We start from the raw sequence: 6,000 nt of genomic DNA, 5'->3' as shown, positions 1-6,000 counted from the left end.
TCTCACTGACCCACAGCTCACCAATTTGACTGGACTGGCTCGCCAGCAAGCCCCATTGTCCCTCCTGTCACCCCCTATCGAGCACTGGGATTGTAAGTATGTGCCACCATGACCAGCTTTTTACATTGGTACAGGGAATGCTGCATACCTGGGTCTCCATACTTGTGTACACTTTACCAACTGAGCCATCTCCCCAGGCCCTATAAATTGTTTACTTTGGAATCTCAAAGAGTCTAAAACAAGCATTATCTTTTGACAAATCGATCTGGGTCCAGCTGCAGCCGCAAGGCCTTCCCCTGACAGATCATGAGACTTCTGAGAGAGAACTGCATTTGCTTTGACAGGTCTAGCCTCAAGGCAGGGAAGGGAATAGCAGAGACTGTTCCACACCTGCCCAGTAGGAGACAAAGGACAGAAAGACAAAGAGCTGGAAGATGGTTCAGTGGGTGAGAGCACTTGCTTGGCAAGCATAAAGACCTGAGTTCAAATCCCCAGCATCCACATGGCCCCAAAAAACCCAGGTATGGCCACAGAAATCTGCAGTAACCCCAATGACATGGGGCAGAGATAGGATCACCAGACCTTGCTGCTCCAAGTTCGGCAGAGACTGAAAGTAATAGGGCAAAGGGTGACAGACAGGGCTCTTGGCATCCTCCTCCAGCTGTGCTCACAGAAGTGGGAGGGTAGTGTGTCATGAATTCCTTTTTCCAGTGCCAGTTCTTTTTTAAATTTTAAAAATTTTAATTTTTCCAGGCAGTGGTGGCACACACCTTTAATCCCAGTGCTTGGGAGGCAGAGGCAGGTGGATCTCTGAGTTCGAGGCCAACCTGGTCTACAAAGCTACACAGAGAAACCCTGTCTCCAAAAAATTTTTTTAATTATTATTCATTTTACATATCAAGCCTAGTTCCCCCTCCCTCTCCTTCTCCAACTCCCCGACCCCCATCCACTCCTCAGAGGGAGTAAGGCCTTTCTTAGGGAGTCGACAAAGCCTGCCACACCAAGTTGAGGCAGGACCAAGCCCCTCCCCCGTATCAAGGCTGCACAAGGTATCCCACCATAGAGAATGGACTCCAAAAAGTTGGTTCAGAGTGTCCATGACTCCAGCACTTCAGGGATGAGGCAGAGGATATCAAGTCTGAGAGCAACCTAGGTTATAGCATCAGATCCTGTCCCACAGGAGTCACACAGTAGCTCGCCAAGTTATCCTGAGACGAACATTCCTACAATTTCCCTTAACATGATCATTAGTACCTGGGAGAGAGGGCAGTGACAGGAAATATAAAATATAAATTAGGGGACATGCCAGGCATGGTAGTGCACATGCCTTTAATCCCAGCACTTCAGAAGCCGAGGCAGGTAGATCTTTGTGAGTTCTAGGCCAGCCTGCTTTGTTTATTTATTATTTATTTCATGTGCATTGCTGGTTTTGCCTGCATGTCTGTCTGTATGAAGGTGTCAGAGCCCCTAGAACTGGAGTTATAGACAGTGGTGAGCTGCCATGTGGGTGCTGGGAATTGAACCTGGATCCTCTGAAAAGCAGCCAGTGCTCTTAACCACTGAGCCATTTCTCCAGTCCCAGGGCATCCTGCTTTATACAGCAAGTTCCAGGACAGCCAGGACTGCAGAGTGGGACCCTAGGGGACCCCTAGGTGGGGGAGGGGAAGGAGGGAGGGAGGGAGGAGGGGAAGAGAGAGAGAGGAGGAGGAGGAGGAAGAGGAGGAGGAGCAGGAGGAAGAGGAGGGGAAGAGGAAGAAGAACAAGAAATAATTAGGCAAAAATACCTCACAAAGACCCCTTCACTCCTAAAACATTCATTTGAGGGGTTGGAGAGATGCTTAGCAGAGCAATGTCTGCCATGTAAACATGAGGCTCTGAGGTTGAGTCCCTGAACCCACCATGGGGGCATGCACTTGTAATCTCAACACTGAGTCGGCAGAGGCAGGTGGACCCCTGGGACTCACTAGCCAGCCAGCTCTTCCTATTCCCACAAGCCATGCACTTGATGACAACAGAAGGCTCAAAAGAGAATGTATTTGTCACCTTTTATTACGACAAAACGGCTGTGCAAAGGGTTCCGTTGGTGCTGGGCTGCTTGGCTGCAATAGGCCTTGGGGAGGGTGTGGCAAAGCGAAGATGCTCTCCTCATGAACAACAGGATATGAGAGACAGGGCAAGGAGGAGACCAAGACACGGTCTCTGGGGCTGGAGAGACTTTGTAGTAGTTATGAGTGTTTACTGCTCGCACTGAGGATCTCACCACCATTATCAGGCAGCTCACAACCACCCTTAACTGTGGTTTTAAGGGAACTGACTCCCTCTTCTGGCCTCCAGATACCTGCACACACATCGTGCATATACACTCATCCAAGCACACATATACATAATACACAATAAACCATTTTTTAAGAATATAGTCTTGTTGGAGAGCCCTGCTGTTAAGGTTTCAGTCCACCATCTCTGGATAGCTCTTTGTGTTCAGCACAAAATGGAGGACCCCTTTTCTCAGCCGGGCTTCTTCTGTAACCTTAACCAGAGAATGACCCTGCAGAGTTCCCTGCAAATGCTGTATGACTCAGCACATAAGTCTCAATCCCCCCTTCCCCACCTACCTGCCCCATGTGATAATTATGGGTGAATTATGACCAATCAGCCCTTCCTGCCCCTAACCCCAAGAACTCTTACATACCTTATCCCTGGAACAATAAAATAAGCTGTCTCTCTAAAGCTGACTGCCAGAAGTTCTTCCCAAACCCTGCTCATCCCTTCTGATCCCTTGCCCTCGTGGGCCTATGATCAACACCCCCCCCCCTGGGAAAGGAAGACCCACATAGTCTAGCTGTGTGATGGTGGCACACACTTTTGATCCCAGCACTTGGGAGGCAGAGGCAGGCGGATCTCTGAGTTTGAGGCCAGCCTGGTCTACAGAGTTCCAGGATAGCCAGCGCTACACAGAGAAACCTTGTTTTGAAACACCCAAAGAAAGAAAAAGAAAGGAAGAAAGAAAGAAAGAATAAAAATGCAGTTTTCAATGGCCTGTCTCTCAGCAACCTCCCAGAACTTACCTTCCATAGTTTCTACCTTTTCTCAACAGTCCATCAATTATAAAGCCATCAATGGCTAATCCATTGATTAGGTTAGCACTCTTCTGAGCCAATCACATGCCCAAAACTTCACTTCTGAACACTGCATGGAAGACCAAGCCTTAATTTACACTTCATAGCCAAGCCCTAAGAGAAATTCAGTCACCTTATACAACACAGGGGCCAGGGAGACAGCAAGTCAGTAAAGCACTTGGCTTGATAAGGACCTGAGAGTGACCTTGGATTCATGATCCTCCTGCCTCCATTTCCTGAGTCTGGGGTTACAAATGTGAGTCACATACTACGTGCTGGAGAATGAGCCTGTGCATGGTGGTGAGTACTCTAGCAATGCAGCTATAAAACCCTAGCTCCTCATCCCCTTGGGTGGGGGTGGGGGTGGAAATCTAGCTTCTGGGGCTGGAAAGATGGCGCAGTGGTTAAGAGCACTGGCTGCTCTCCCAGAGGACCCAAGTTCAGTTCCCAGAACCACATGGCAGCTCACAAATGTCTGTAACTCCAGTTCCAAGAGATCCAATGCCCTCTTCTGGCCTCTGTGGGCACTGAGCACACCTAGTGCATATACATACAGGAAGGGGGTTGGGTGGGCTTATCCCAGTGACATTTGATGAGTGAATATATGTGCATATGCTCCCAGACAGGGTATGGAAGCCCGATGCCAGCTGTCTTCGGCTCTGTCTTTCAGCTCTTGTTTCTCAGCTGCATCCTTCATAATTTATCAATGAATCGTGAAAAGAAAAACTGTGACACACGCAACTTATAGAGAATATTTTAGAATGAATTGGCGGGTCAAGGAAGGATTCAGACACAATTCATCAGCTGCCTAGGAACGAGTGCTTTGGTCATGACCTTCATCCTTCGACATCTGACAGCTGGAACAAAGAAGGGATCAGCCGATGATGTCATAGAACTTGGCTTCAATCCCCAGAGCCCACATACAGACTTGAGGGCTTCCTGCCACTGCCCTCAGTCCGTGCTGCAGCAGGCATGGTGACCTGGCCTTAGCTGGTAAGTGACTGCTGGGTTCATATACTTGTCCTTGTGGGATTTGCCTTTGGATGCTCTCTAGACAAGAGGGATGACGAAAAGCTGACTACCTTCCGGAATAAGAGTATGCTGTTTCAAAGGAACTGAGGCCCAATGAAGAAGTTACTTGGAAGTAAATCAATTATGTGGCTAAATCACAGAATATTCACATTTTAAAAGTTATCAGACAAATAAAAACATTTATTATTTAACAAAAATAAAATAAAATAACAGGCCTGAAGATGTACATCTTTGATCCTAGCACTGGAGCCGCGGAGACGGGATCCTTGGAGTCTACCCTAATCACTGCGTGGGAGATTCTGTCTTCAAACATAAGTGAAGACTGACTGAAAAACTAGATGTTGATTTCTGACCTCCACACACACAGAAATGATTCTTGGCCAGGTAGTTAGGAGGCTGAGACATGGCACTCAGTAAAATACTACCCACAAAGACTATCCTTTCTTAGGGAGTGTGGAGGTTCTAATAAGAATAGCTTCCATAGGCTCATTTATTTGAATGCTTAGTCACTGGGAGCAGTATTGCTTGAAAAGATTAGGCGGTATGGCCTTGTTGGAGGCAATGTGTCACTGGGGATGGGCTTTAAGGTTTTACACTTACTTTTGGGGTGGGGACTTTGTATCCAAATATTAACATCTCTCCATTTAGTCATTTGTTTCTTTCCTCTTTAGAAAAGCTTCCAGGAGCCAATGTGGTGGTGGTGCACACCCTTAATCCCAGTTCTTGGGAGGCAGAGGCAGGTGGAACTCTGTGAGTTCAAGGCCAGCCTGGTCTAGAGTAAGTTCCAGAATAGTCAGGGCTACACAAAGAAACTGTATCTTGAAAAAATAAAATAAAAAAACATGGACACAAGGGCTGGGCATGTTGGCTTTGCCTGCAATTTCAATACTCAGGAGGCCAAGGCAGAAAAAGTTGTCACAAATCTAATTCCAGTCTCTTTGAGATTTTTGTCCTAAGAAAGAGAAAACAAACAAGCTAACTAACCAAATATATGGGGCTGGGATGTAGGTCAGTCCCTGCCTAGAATGTACAAAGTCAGGGGCTGTCTCCAGTACAACAAAAACACCACACTAACCAAAATTGATCTTGGTGTTTCCCATATTAATAGAAAAACTACAAGTAAGGTTTGGGGCAATTATGGCTCAGTTAAGTGCTTGCCATGCAGGCACAAGGAACAGGGATTGGATTCCCAGCACCCAGGGACAAAAGCCAGGTGCCGTGCCTTGTACCTGTAATGCCAGTGCGAGGAGGTGGAAAGAGGAGGACCCAGTGTGCTGGCCAGCGTGCACCGACTGAATGAGTCCAGGTTAGTGAGACCCTGTCTCAAAAAAGCATGGTGGAGTTACTGAAGAGGCCACTTTACATTGTCTCTGGCCTCCACACACGCGTGTACACATAGACATACACATGGCTTCTTTGAATCATAACTGGGGATAAAGAGTCAGCTTAGTTGGTAATTGGCAGAGTATTCGACGAGCACGCAGGAAGTCCAGGGCTCCATCCCCAGTACTGCATAAAGGCCTGCAATCCAGCACCCAGGAGGTGGAGGCAGGAGGATCAGGAGTTAACAGTCACCCTGAAGCACGGAGTGAGTTTGGGGTCAGCCTTGGGTTACATGAAACAGTACTTCAAAATCTTGTGATGAGGGGACTGTCAGTAAAGTACTTGTCACGCAAGCCTGAAGACCCTGGTTTGATCCCCAACATCTACATAAAAAAGTCAGATGCAGTGCTATAATCCCAGTACTGGGAGGTAGAGGCAGGGGGATTCCTGAGATTTGTCAGGTAGCAGTGGGCTTCAGATTCATCAGGGGATCATATCTCAAAAAAAAAAATGGAACATGACTAGGGAA

The 6,000-nt window shown here is 47.5% G+C and overlaps 1 pseudogene; it reads left to right on the top strand.

Moving 5' to 3' along the window:
• The first annotated feature begins 4,088 nt into the window (after positions 1-4,088).
• On the top strand, positions 4,089-4,264 carry LOC121142065 (annotated as a pseudogene).
• The last annotated feature ends 1,736 nt before the right edge of the window (positions 4,265-6,000 follow it).

Source organism: Mesocricetus auratus, unplaced genomic scaffold (genome assembly GCF_017639785.1).
Source record: "Mesocricetus auratus isolate SY011 unplaced genomic scaffold, BCM_Maur_2.0 Super-Scaffold_100008, whole genome shotgun sequence".
NCBI lineage: Eukaryota > Metazoa > Chordata > Mammalia > Rodentia > Cricetidae > Mesocricetus > Mesocricetus auratus.
The sequence above is the reverse complement of the archived record's forward strand: the minus strand, read 5'-3'. Positions and strand labels throughout refer to the sequence as shown.